Raw genomic sequence first — 13488 nt, 5'->3', positions numbered from 1 at the left:
GCACAATAAGAAGCTCAACGAAAGTCACGGGCACATTTTTGAGCCGTCTGATAACAACGCAATCTTATAGAAGGTGCAAGAATCAGCTGCGCATGTGGCGTCGGGATACATGCAATAGAACTGAGAATTTGAATAACCTATTAGCGACTGCAAACATTCATGTCCGAATATTTGAATATCCGGCTAACCAATTATTTAAACCGGTTGTCCTGATTATCGGTTTCTTGAAATCTGGATAACCAGATAACCGGTTTTCGAGACCGGATTCACTTGCCGATATCCGTCAAGCCGGCTACCCGGTTTGACGGATATTTGCAAGCAATTGTGCACCACCGCATACCGTTTGCGATTCTCATTCGTCTGATATCTATGACGGCGTGGTTGGCAATTACCCATGGTCTGGCTCAAGTTACGTGATGTCACGTGACTCTCCACCACGTGGTCTGAAGCGCCTGAATTGCGTACCATCGGAAACCTTATTCGAAGCCCGATCGTTTGATATCCATGTCAGTATGGTTGGAAATTACGCATGGGTCGGCGAAGGATACGTGATGTTACCTGACGGCCTTTTCAAGGTGATTTGACGTTTTGCTCGCGAGTATTATCGCATAGCTTTTACGATTCCCGTTCGTTCGATATCCATGTCGGCATGGTTGGTAAATAATTACCCATGGGTGGGCTAAAGTTACATGATCTGACGTGACTTTTTTCCACGTGGTCTGAATTGCACGAACTGCGTACCATCGGAAACCTTGTTCGAAGCCCAATCGTCTGATATCTATGTCGGTATGGTTGGGAAGCACGCATTGGCCGTCGTAAGATAGGTGAGGTCTCGTGACAGCGTTTCACACGTTGTTGAACGTTCACTACGTGTGCACCGTCGCATAGCTTTTGCGATTCCCGCTCGTTTGATATCCATGACGCCACGATTGCTAATTACCCATGTGTTGGGTAAAGGTACGTGATGTCACGTGGGGCTTTTCCACGTGGTCTCAAGCACACGAAGTTCCTACCATCGGAAACCTTGTTCGAAGCCCGATCGTTTGATATCCATGTCAGTATGGCTGGGAATTACGCATGGGCCGGCGAAAGATTCATGATGTCACGTGATGCCCTTTCCCGTACGATTTCACATTTCCCTCGTGGTTACCACCGCATAACTTTTGCGTTTCCCATTCGTTCAAAATCCATGTCGGCATGGTTTGTAATTACCCATGGGCTGGCTAAGGTTTCGTGATGTCACGTGACTATTTTCCACGTGGCCAGAATTGCGCAAAGTGCGTAGCGTCGGAAACCTTGCTCGAAGCCCAATCGTTTGATATCCATGTCAGTATGGCTGGGAATCACGCATGGGACGGCGAAAGATAGTTGAGGTCACGTGACAGCGTTTCCCACGTGGTTTGACCTTCACTACGTGTGCACCACCGCATAGCTTTTGAGTTTCCCGTTCGTTCGATATCGATGTCGCCATGGTTACTATTTACCCATGGGCTGGCTAAAGTTACGTGATGTAATGTGACTCTTGTCTGCGTGGTCTCCGATGGTACTCTAAGTGCGTACGCGATGGTACGCGAAGTGCGTGCCATCGGAAACCGTGTTCGAGCGGAGGGGGTGTATTATTCAACAAGAAGGTGTGTTATTCAACTAGATACGAGAAATGCAATTGGCATGCCAGCAAGTGGTGCTGTTCACCGGACTACCCCATCGCGCACATTTTGTCTTGCTCTACCTTCTCCTGGGATAAGCAACGCAAGAAAAAAAAAATGCTTGAGCACTTTCAGTTTTTATATAGGTACATTTGTGACCCTTTACATTTGAGGTATACTGTAACTGGCGGTGACCTTTGAGCAGGTAAAACTAGAGCTGGCGGTTGTCCACCTCCGTCCTGAGCCATAGGGAAGTTCGTTGGCAAGAGACCGGCAAGACGACGGCTCCGGCGCAGTTCTAGGTGTTGCGACTCCGTGTTACGTTGTGTCGTATACGGCACCTCCACCACTATGTTGCGCCAACGAAAGGCATTTATCGTCAAGCCAGGCAGAGTTAGACGCGATGGCCTTGATCAGCTGAGCGCCTGTCGAGTTGTTGTTGTTGTCGTTGTCCTGTGTGGCCGTGGCACATACCCACAGTGGGGGATTTGGCCATGTATCGGGTGGTTAAATTAGGTACATAAAAATAATAATCATCGAGATTCAGCTAGCCAGCCGCACGTGCTCTTTCTCGTTCACCTCTCTTGGATGCCCCCCATACTGTTTGTTGAGGCGTAAACCCACTACGCACTTAAGGATGTCACATTTCCCTCCGTGCAGATGAAGCCCGCCGGAGAAGTCAAACATGCTGTCGAGAAATAAAGGGCTTTAAACGGGCGACATGCGAAAGTTCAGTCTTTGCTGACCGTCAGCCATTTGACGTGAGGCGTGGTAGGTAGGTTAATTTCCTGATACGATCAGTAATAACATAGGGTACAACATAGTGGGCCAGCAGTTTTTCACATAATCCACGTTTTCTGGTTGGTTTCCAGAGCCACACAACATCACCAGGGTCATATATCACGTGTCGGCGTCGGCGGTCGTAGCGTCCCTTCGAGCGGTCTTGTGAAACAAGAGTGCGCAAAGAAGCAAGTCGTCCGGCTTTTTCAGCAATACAAACTGTCTGGGATATACAAACATTGCCGTGGCTTGAAACCTGGAAGATTGTATCTGTGTATAACGAGGCGGACGAGCATAAAGAAGAAAGAAGGGACTGTAGGCCGTAACTTCGTGCTTTGAGGTGTTAATTGCGCACGTAATGAAACGTAGCACACTGTCCCAGTTCTTATGATCTGACGAGACGTGCATAGACAGCCTGTTAGTAAAAGTTTTCTTCGTGCGTTCCGTAAGGCCATTTGTTTGTGGATGATACGGGGTGGAATGTCGAAAGCTTGAAGCACATAGACGAATGATCCCTTCGACCACGTCTGCAGTGAACTGCCGCCCACGATTGCTGATGATGACTCTGGGAAGTCCATGTCGGTGAATGACAAAACGCAGCAGAAAAATACAGACTTCGGTTGCAGTAGCCGATGGTAATGCAGCTGTCTCACAGTAGCGTGTCAAGTGATCGGCACACACGACAATCCAGCGATTCCCATGAGATGACCGCGGGAAGGGACCGAGATGGTCGATGCCAACTTGCTCAAACGGAATGCTGGGGTCTGGCACGGAATGCTGGCTGGGGTAGTCGACCAGGGAGAAACGTTGGAGGAAAAGGAAGAAAGTTGGTGGAAGAAAAGTGGGGAAACGACCAAAATATGGAGACGTACAAAAGCACAATTCGCAATATAGAGGATGAGAAAATTTGGTTGTGGTGGTTCATATTTTGTTTCTTAATGTTTAAACTAGGTAGGCTATTAGGAAGTATAAGAGCAAGAGCTTGGCGGCGCAACCCATTGCCCCGTTCCAAAGGGGACGCTCGTAACATCCATCCATCCAGGAGGAGCTCTCGTCCGACGCTTGTGATGTTGACACTTGCTGCAGCTGGACACGTACTGGGCGCTCGTATGGCGCATTTTACGTTATAGCAGAACCTTTCTTGAAGGCGGCAGAGCGTTCGCGCAGATCAGAAATGACCCGATGATGGTCCGTCATTCATGCGCGCAAGATGGAGACACGGAGACTCTCCGGGACCACCAGAAAATATCGTGGGCAGGTAGCAGAACATTTATTTTTGTAAAGAACCTCATCACCAACGAAGAAACAAGTGGATGGTGCTGATTGCCTTGCAGTAATGAGCAGTGGTTGTAAAGTTCTGTCTTTTTGTTGCTCGTACCTTGAAGGTATCTATATCAGGAAATCCCGGCTCCACTGAGGCGATGTAGCGGTCGAAGTTGTCCGCGTCGCAGTCCGTCGTTGGAAGCGGCATGCGGGAGAGGCAGTCAACGTCGGTGTGACGGCGGCCGCTTTTATAAGAAACGGTAAAGTCATATTCTTGCAAACGAAGTTTCCAGCGGGCAAGCCGGACTGACGGATCACGGAGATTAAGCAGTCAGCAGACAGAACGATGGTCTGTCAACACAGTGAAGGGGTGCCCGTACAGGTATGACCGGGAGCGCTGTAGTGCGAAAATCATTGCAAGACATTCTTGCACTGTGACGTTGTAGTTGCACTCGGACTTACTTAAAGAGCGACTCGCATAGGCGACGATGTGTTCTTTGGTGTCGACGCGTTGAATAAGGACAGCGCCGATGCCAATACCGCTAGCGTCCGTATGAACTTCTGTGGGCGCCGCATGGTCGAAGTGTCGGAGAATGGGATGGGACGTCAGACTATATTTCAGCTTACGAAAACTAACCTCACATTCAGGAGTCCAGTCAAAGGGAACGCCCTTCTGGAGGAGGCATGTCAGCGGGTACGCGATGTTGGCAAATTCACGAATAAACCGGTGGGAGTCCGAGCAATGCCCTAAGAAACTGCGTAGCTTTTTTCACATGGCGAGGTTGCTTGAAGGCTTCCACCATAGCAGTCTTTGCTGGATCGGGTTGTATACCGTCCTTATCTACTAGGTGTCCTAGAACCAGTGTTTGGCGCTCTCCAAAATGATGCTTCGTCGAGCTGAGCACCAAACCCGCTTTGCCCAAGCAGTCTAGCACAAGATCGAGACGTGCTCTGTGCTCATTGAACGTGCGCCCGAAAATCACATCGTCTAGATAGCACATGCATACTTCCCACTTCAAACCACGCAGTATATTGTCCATAAGGCGCTCGAAAGTTGCAGGCGTATTACAGAGCCTGAACGGCATCACATTAAATTCAACTAGTCTATCTAGTGTAACAAATGGCGTTTTCTGCTTGTCTGCCTTGTGAATAGGAATCTGCTAGTGCCCCGACCTCAAGTGAACAGACGAAAAGTAAGACGCTGACGAAAGGCAGTCGATAGCATCATCAATACGCGGAAGAGAATATACGTCCTATTTAGTGATGGTTCTGAGGCGGCCGTAGTCAACACAATATCGCCATGTAGCATCTTAGTTTTTAACCAGAATCACTGGCGCTGCCCATGGACCACAGGATTCTTGGATTACATTATTTAGCATTTTGCGGACTTGGTCGTTCATCACCTTGCGTTCCGACGGTGAGACTCTGTACGGCTTCTGTCGCAGAGGCTGGGCAGATTCCGTAGTTATGCGATGGTGTATACGAGAAGGAGGAAATAATGGTGGCTCCTCTAGCTGCGAAAAGTCAAACGATCGGGCATGTTTTAATAGAATATTCGCCACTTCGTGCCGCTGCTTACTGCTGAGTGACTTGTTCACCATAGTTAGAATTGAGGAGTGCGCAGGAGGGCGTGCATTAACGCACGCCCTTCTGCCACGTGCATTCCAATCCACGGGCATTCCAATCAATAATTGTACAGCCATTTTATTAGGATGAGAAACGTTCTGTGTTCAGGTGTGTAGTGGTGTACCTTAGATAATCAAGCCACGGACATTCCAATCAATAATTTGTACAGCCATATTATTAGGATGAGAAATGTCCTGTGTTCAGGTGTGTAGTGGTGTACCTTAGATAACAGGACCGTCGTCTGTCCCTGTTATGGGTTTTTTGTTTGTTTTGGCGCGCTCGAGAGAGCCACGCCGGTTTTTCGGCACCAAACGTGCCGGTGTTGTGTCTATTGCCTCCTGGGAAGCACTGGACGCCCGCGCGTGCGGGCTTTTAGTTTGTTTGTCAGACCTCGCCTGGCGAGGCTTGGTCCTGAGGCCCGACGTACCCGGGGTAGCCGGCCTTGGTGGGTGGAGCAGATTTCACTGATGCCACCTCGGGCGCGGGGGATGCCACAGCCATCGACTCGCTGTGCGCGGGCCGGGCAGGTGGCGCAGGCCGGTGCGGCGCTGCCCCCTGACGCGTCGCATCGGCATACGTTGTGGTGTGGAATGGCGAGCACCTTTTACGTGCTTCCTTGAAAGAGATGTTCTCGTGTAACTTTAGGGTGATATTTTCCTTTTCTTTTTTCCAGTTGGGACAAGATCGGGAGCATGCTGGATGTTCACCGTCACAGTTTGCACAGTGAGGTGTTGCTGCACATTTATCTGAGGCATGGCCTTGGACTCCACATTTCGCATATGTGAGTTTACCACGGCAGCTCTGCGATCCGTGGCCAAATCTTTGACACTCGAAGCATCTTCTTGGATTAGGGATGTATGGTCTGACAGCTATCTTTGTGTATCCAGTTTCTATTGTTTGTGGCAGATCGCAAGTGGCAAAGGTGAGGATCAGGTGCTTTGTAGGAATTTCTTTATGTTCTCTTCGGCTAAAGATGCGTTGTACGTTAGTTACATTTTGCTCTTTCCAGTCCTCTAACAGCTCTGTTTCGCACAAGTCGATGAGATCTGCGTCAGATACTACACCGCGTGATGTGTTCATAGATCGACGAGGGGAAACGGTAACAGGAATATCTCCAAATGCAACAAGTTTTTTTAGTTTGTTGTGCTGTTCTTTATCATTGATTTCAAGGAGGAGGTCCCCGCTCGACATTTAGGTGACCTTATAGCCTGGGCCAAATGCATCAGTCAAGCGTTTTGCTACAAGGAATGGGGATACGGTTTTAGCTGGTTTTTCTGTTTTTTTCGCTGTGAACAACTTGGAATCGGCGAAAAATTTCTTTTGGTTTGAGGAGGCTTCGAATTTCATCAATGCGTCCCTTCTTTTGAGGGTGACGATCAAGTAGACGTTGAAAAGCAGGTGTTCCGCTAGTATTTCGGTCATTTTCGGCGGCAATGGTGGCCACCCACCATGGAGCCCAACAGGGGGACGCTGTAGCACTTAACGGGTAAGGCTGCAGACGCCAGCCGTGCATTGCTGCTATAACTTAATATAACATACCCAAGGGAGGGCACATACACAAGGTTAACCCTAGCCGACTAGGAAAATTAGGAAGTGACGGAAGAGAAGATAGGACCGTAAAAGAAAGAAGATAGGAAATAACAAGGTTAAAGAGAGGGGCAGAAAAGGGCGACTGCCGATTGCCCCCGGGTGAGTCAGTCCGGGGGTGCCGTCTTCGTGAAGCAGAGGCCAAAGAGGTGTTTTGCCTCCGCCGGGGGGCCTTAACGGTCCGAACACCCGGCATTGGCTCAACCCCCAGGATCCCCCTTTCCCCGGACAGGGCTAAGCCGCGCACGGCTACACGCGGGAGGATCCGACCCTCATGTGCTCGGGTCTGTGGTGTCGCAACACACACTCAAAATGAAATGGTCGCTGCCAAGATTTTCTCCAAGATTCGTCCACGCCGTGTTCATTGCGGTGTTCACGAATGTCAGATCTGGTGACGTGTCTTTTGACACACTATTACCAATGCGTGTGGGGAGATCTGGCTGTGTAAGCTGGTATAGGCCGTACCTTTCCACTAGGTCCGCTAGCATTATTCCTTTGGGGTTCTCTTTGCAATAGCGCCAGTTAGAGTGCTGTGCATTAAAGTCCCCCAGAAATATGTTTGTCCTTTCCTTTTACAAGGCCCAAGAGTGTACTAGTATATTCTCGAAGTCGGCCTGTTTCTCTCTGGGAGGGCTATAAACATTGATTATTACCGTTTTAGGTCGGCAGCGCTTTAGGGACCAGACCTTGATTACGTGATGTTGGATAGGCTCCTTCCCTGCATAGCTAATACTCAGCGCCACGTCCTTCTTTGTGAAGGTAGCAATTTGTGGGTATTCCGGGATCTTGTAGCACACGTATCCGTTCAGATTTACTTGGTGTTTGCCTACCTCCTGTGCTCATATAACATCGGGAGGGAATGGAGACAATTGAATTTTGTGAAATCGGCGAGCTTTTCCCACAGTGAGCAGCAATTCCACTGCCATATTTCCATTTGTTTGGTCTGTTTAGTATTACTCTGTCTAGCCATGATTGGTGTTCTCGTAACCCGGTCCTACTTCTTTCGTTTGTCTGGTGGGAGAGCCTGGGCTTTCACTAGTTCTCTTGCGAGGGTTCTGCGTCTGGCTCAATTATGGTGCGTTAGATCTGTCCTAGTTTGGTAAAGACAAGCTGAGCCCTATTATATCCCCTTTACTGCCCGCGAATTCCTCCAATAGCACTGCTAGACTCGCCTCACTAGATAACGTTCTAGTGTTAAACGTTGCCAGGTTCAGATTCCAGGGAAGGCAGCTAGGGAGGATCAAGTAACAGCAGGTTTGTTGAAGGATGGTGGACAGATTGTTCGAGAAAAACTGGCCACCCTGTATAAGCAATGCCTCATGACCTCGAGCGTACCGGAATCTTGGAAGAACGCCAACATAACCTTAATCCATAAGAAAGGGCACGCCAAGGACTTGAAAAATTATTGAGCGATCAGCTTACTGTTTGTTGCCTACAAAAAATGCTAAGGCAATCGCAAATAGAATCAGCAACGCCTTAGACTACTGTCAACCAAAGGACCACGCAGGATTTCGTAAAGGCTACTTAACAATAGACCATATTCACACTACCAATCAGGTGATAGAGAAATGTGCGGATTATAACCAACCCTTATATATTGCCTTCATTGATTAAGAGATAGCGTATGATTCAGTCGAAATCTCAGGAGTCATGCAGGCGTTACGGAATCGGGGCGTAGACGAGCCGTGTGTGAAAATACTGAAATACATCTATAGCGGCTCCACAGCCACCGTAGTCCTCCATAAAGAAAGCAACAAAATCCCAATAAAGGAGGGCGTCAGGCAGGGAGATACGATCTCTCCTACGCTATTCATAGCGTGTTTACAGGAGGTATTCAGAGACCTGGATTCGGAAGAATTGGGGATAAGAGTTTATGGAGAATACCTTAGTAACTTGCGATTCGCTGATGACATTGCCTTGCTTAGTACCTCAGGGGACCAACTGCAATGCATGCTGACTGACCTGGACAGGAAAAGTAGAAGGGTGGGTCTAAAAATTAATCTGCAGAATACTAAAGTATTGTTTAACTGTCTCAGAAGTCAACAGCAGTTTACGACAGGTAGCGAGGCACTGGAAGTGGTAAGGGAATACATGTACCTAGGGCAGGTAGTGACCACGGATCCTCATCATGAGGCTGAAATAATCAGAAGAATAAGAATGGGCTGGGGTGCGTTTGGCAGGAATTCTCAGATCATGAACAGCAGGTTGCCATTATTCCTCAAGAGAAAAGTGTATAACAGCTGTGTCTTGCCAGTACTCACCTACGGGGCAGAATTCTGGAGGCTTACGAAAAGGGTTCTACTTAAATTGAGGACGACGCAACGAGCAATGGAAAGGAGAATGATGGGTGTAACGCTAAGGGATAAGAAAAGAGTAGATGGGGTGAGAGAACAAACGTGAATGACATCTTAGTTGAAATCAAGAAAAAGAAATGGGCATGGGCAGGACATGTAATGAGGAGGGAAGATAACCGATGGTCATTAATGGTTACGGACTGGATTGCAAGGGAAGGGAAGCTAGCAGGGGGAGGCAGAAAGTTAGGTGGGCTGATGAGATCAGGATGTTTGCAGGCACAACGTGGCCACAATTAGTACATGAGCCGGGTAGCTGGAGAAGTATGGGAAAGGCCTTTGCCCTGCAGTGGGCCTAACCAGGCTGATGATAATAAGACGACGAGGATGGCAAGCGGTGATCTCCCCCTGGAGCTCCGTGATAACAAGCAATACGTTAAACTGCCGAAACTAGTTTCAGTTGGGGAGACCCAACTAACAGTAACCCCGCACCATACTATGAACACCACCCGCGGCGTTGTGTCGGACGATGACTTGCTGGAGCTCGGTGAGGCTGAACTCTTGGAGCGCTTCAGCGAACAGAATGTTATCAATGTCAAAAGAATTAAGCTGAGACGAGAGGGCGAAGAAATCCAAACCAAGCACTTCGTAATCACCTTCGGTTCAAGTCTCCTTCCCGAGTCAATCGAGGCAGGGTACATCAAGCTCCGTATTAGGCCAAACGTGCCCAATCCCCTCAGATGTTTCAAATGCTAACGTTTATGCCACAGTTCGCAGAGCTGCCGAGACCGTCAAGCCTGTGCGAAATGCAGTGCCCATGAACATACTTGTGAAGCTTGCGAGAACACTCTCCATTGTGTAAACTGTGAAGGAGAACACGCCGCATATACGCGGTCGTGCCCATACTGGGAAAAAGATAAATTGTGACTATAAAAGTAAAGGAAAACATAACTTTCAAGGAGGCATGCAGGCGGGTATCCTACCTGCCCAAGAACACATTTGCCGATGTGACGCGTCAGGGGGCGGCGACACAACGGCTCCCGGCGGCTGTCAGACCCACAAGCAGTGAGCCGCCGGCAGTCACGCCATCTGCCCCCGCGACGGTTGCGGCTAGCGCTGCTCCGCCACCCCAGCAGAAGGGGCCATCAACCTCCGGTCAGGTGGCCTCAAAGGCCTCGTCCAAGGTGCCGAAGCCTTCACGTCAAACAAAGCGCTCAGAAGAGCGCGTGTCCAGCGCCTCGCAAGAGGCGATGGACACAACCACCAGCAAGACGGCACCCCCAGCGCCTAAGGAGCGGGAAGGCTCTCTCGATCGCTTCAGAAGAAACAAAACTCGCGTCACGGCGCCTGTAAAGGGCCCGTGAACTAACCTTAATTTCATAAACACACAGCACCCAACACATTTATCATATTGGAAACACAAACACTACAGTGGAATGTACGAGGACGTCTACATAACCTCGACATTAGAGAACTATTACACAAACATAATCCAAGGTTGCTGTGTGTTCAAGAGACACATCTGAAACCCACAGCGACAAACTTTCTACGTCAGTACATAATCTATCGCAAATACCACAACGAGGCTAACGCCTCCTGCGGTGTTGCAATGGTTGCGGAAAAATCTGTAGCTTGTCAACAGATCGCCCTCCAGACGCCCCTTGAGGCCGTGTCAGTTCGAGGAATCCTTTTTAAGAAACTGGTGACTGTGTGCTCTATATACATACCTCCTAACTATCACCTGATAAAAACCGATTTCTATAACCTAATTAAACAGCTTCCTGACCCCTACAAACTTGTAGGTGATTTTAACGCCCACAACACGATGTGGGGAAATTCGCGATGCGACGCGAGAGGCCGATTGACTGAAAATTTTCTTCTGACCTCTAGTGCCTGCCTGTTCAATAAGAAGGAGCCCACGTATTACAATGTCCAACACAACACATATTCAGCGATAGATCTAGCAGTCGTTTCTTCTTCTCGTATACCTCACCTAGAAGGGTCCGTGATCAATAAATTCTATGGAAGTTACCACTTTCCTGTAACTTTAAACCTGATAACTCTGCATATGAACCCTCCGCATATTGCTTGATGGAAATTAGCATCGGCGGACTAGGAGCATTTTAAAGAATCATCTTATTTACCACGAGATTTTATAAATGATTTTACTATAGATGATGCTGTTGCATATTTTACCGCTTTTATTAATGATGCAGCCAAAAAGTTTATCGCGCGGACGAACGGTGGTTCACTTAGAAGACGTGTTCCCTGGTGGAACGAAGACTGTAGAGAGGCGCGAAAGAGACAGAATAAGGCATGGGGCGTATTGCGCGGATCGCGTAATGCCGAAAATGTAATTTTTTAAACAAATAAATCACAGGGAAGGCGGACACGACGTCAGGCAAAGAGAGAACGCTGGGTGAGGTTACTGTCCGGCATTAATTCATACCCGCAGGAGGCAAAGTGTGGAATGGCTTGAGAAAGTTAAAGGGGCAACAAATCCACCCTTTGCCCTTAGTGGACGACCAAAGGATTACCTTGGAAGACCAGGCCAACGCTCCGGGCGAACACTTCGAACATATATCAAGCTCCACACATTACACAAGATCATTCCTCAAATATAAACAATTAGCTGAACTTAAGGTGCTAGATCGTAAATGCTGTCCGAATCAACCATACAACCGTCCTTTTAATGTTCCTGATCTTAAAGCTGCATTGAGCACATGTAGAAGCTCTGCACAGGGAGCTGATATCATGTATGACATGTTGAAGAACTTACACAGGCACACACAAATAACACTTCTGGAACTTTTCAACTCTATCTAGGCTGCCGGATATCTCCCATCCTCATGGAACGGAGCTATTGTTATTTCCGTGTTGAAGCTGGGTAAAGACCCTTCCTTGGCGGCAAGTTATCGCACGATAGCTCTTAGAAGTTGTCTGTGTAAGGTTTTTGAAAAAAATGATCAATCGTAGAGGAATATATTTCCTTGAACTGAACAATATGCTTGATCCCTGTCAGTGTGGCTTCAGAGAAGGGCGGTCCACGACTGATCATCTTGTGCGCATTGAAGGAGCTATCCGTGATGCATTTGTGCATAAACAGTTCTTCTTAACGATATTCCTCGATATGGAGAAGGCGTATGACACAACGTGGCGATACGGGATCTTGCGAGACTTGTCGGGAATGGGCATTCGTGGAAATATGTTAAAGATACTAGAAAGCTATTTGGCCGAACGTACCTTCAGCGTGAAAATCGGCAATATATTGTCGTGATGTTTTATACAAGAAACTGCTGTAACGCAAGGAGGTGTGCTTAGCTGCACGCTCTTTATCGTGAAGATGAACACGCTTCGGGCTTCATTACCGCCAGCCATTTTTATAGTTTACGTAGATGACGTATAAATAGGTTTCAAATCCTGCAACCTTGCAATTTGTGAGGGCAAGTGCAACAAAGTGTCCAAATGGGCAGACGAAAACGGATTTAAAGTGAACCCGAACAAAAATTATTGTGTGCTTTTCACAAGAAACACAGGCCTCATTGCAGATACCAATATCGAAATGTATGGTCAGCAAATCCCTGTGCACAAAGAGCACAAGTTCTTAGGCATCATACTTGACTCTAAACTAACTTTTATTCCACACATAATGTATCTTAAGGTGAAGTGCTTAAAAACAATGAACTTACTGAAAGTTTTGTCCCACACAACACGGGGCAGCGATAGGAAGTGTTTAATGAATCTCTAGAAGAGATTCGGTCACGATTAGATTATGGTGCCGTGGTATATAACTCTGCCGCCCCGAGCGCGCTAAAAATTTTAGATCCGGTCCACCATCTAGGGATCCGGCTGGCCACTGGCGCTTTCAGAACAAGTCCCATTGAAAGTTTATACGTAGAATCAAATGAATGGTCACTCCATCTGCAGAGAACATACATCAGCCAAACGTATTTTCTGAAAGTTCACTCTAATCCAGAACATCCGCGTTTTAATACGGTTAACGATATGACATATGCTACACTCTTTCGTAATCGGCCCTCCGTAAGGCAACCTTTCTCGCTGCGTGTGGGGGAGCTTAGCACTGAAATGGATGTCCCACTCTTCAAACATCGCTTAATGCCTCCAGCTAAGCTACTACCGACTTGGGAATGGCAGCTGATAGAACGTGACATATCTTTCCTACCAGTTGCAAAGCACGCTCCAGAGCTTGAAATCAAAATGCATTTCCGGGAACTCCAGTGCAAGAACTCCTGCACGGAGTTCTACACAGACGCATCGAAGTCACACGACGCGGT

Source organism: Dermacentor andersoni, chromosome 8 (genome assembly GCF_023375885.2).
Source record: "Dermacentor andersoni chromosome 8, qqDerAnde1_hic_scaffold, whole genome shotgun sequence".
Classification (NCBI taxonomy): Eukaryota; Metazoa; Arthropoda; class Arachnida; order Ixodida; family Ixodidae; genus Dermacentor; species Dermacentor andersoni.
The sequence above is the reverse complement of the archived record's forward strand: the minus strand, read 5'-3'. Positions refer to the sequence as shown.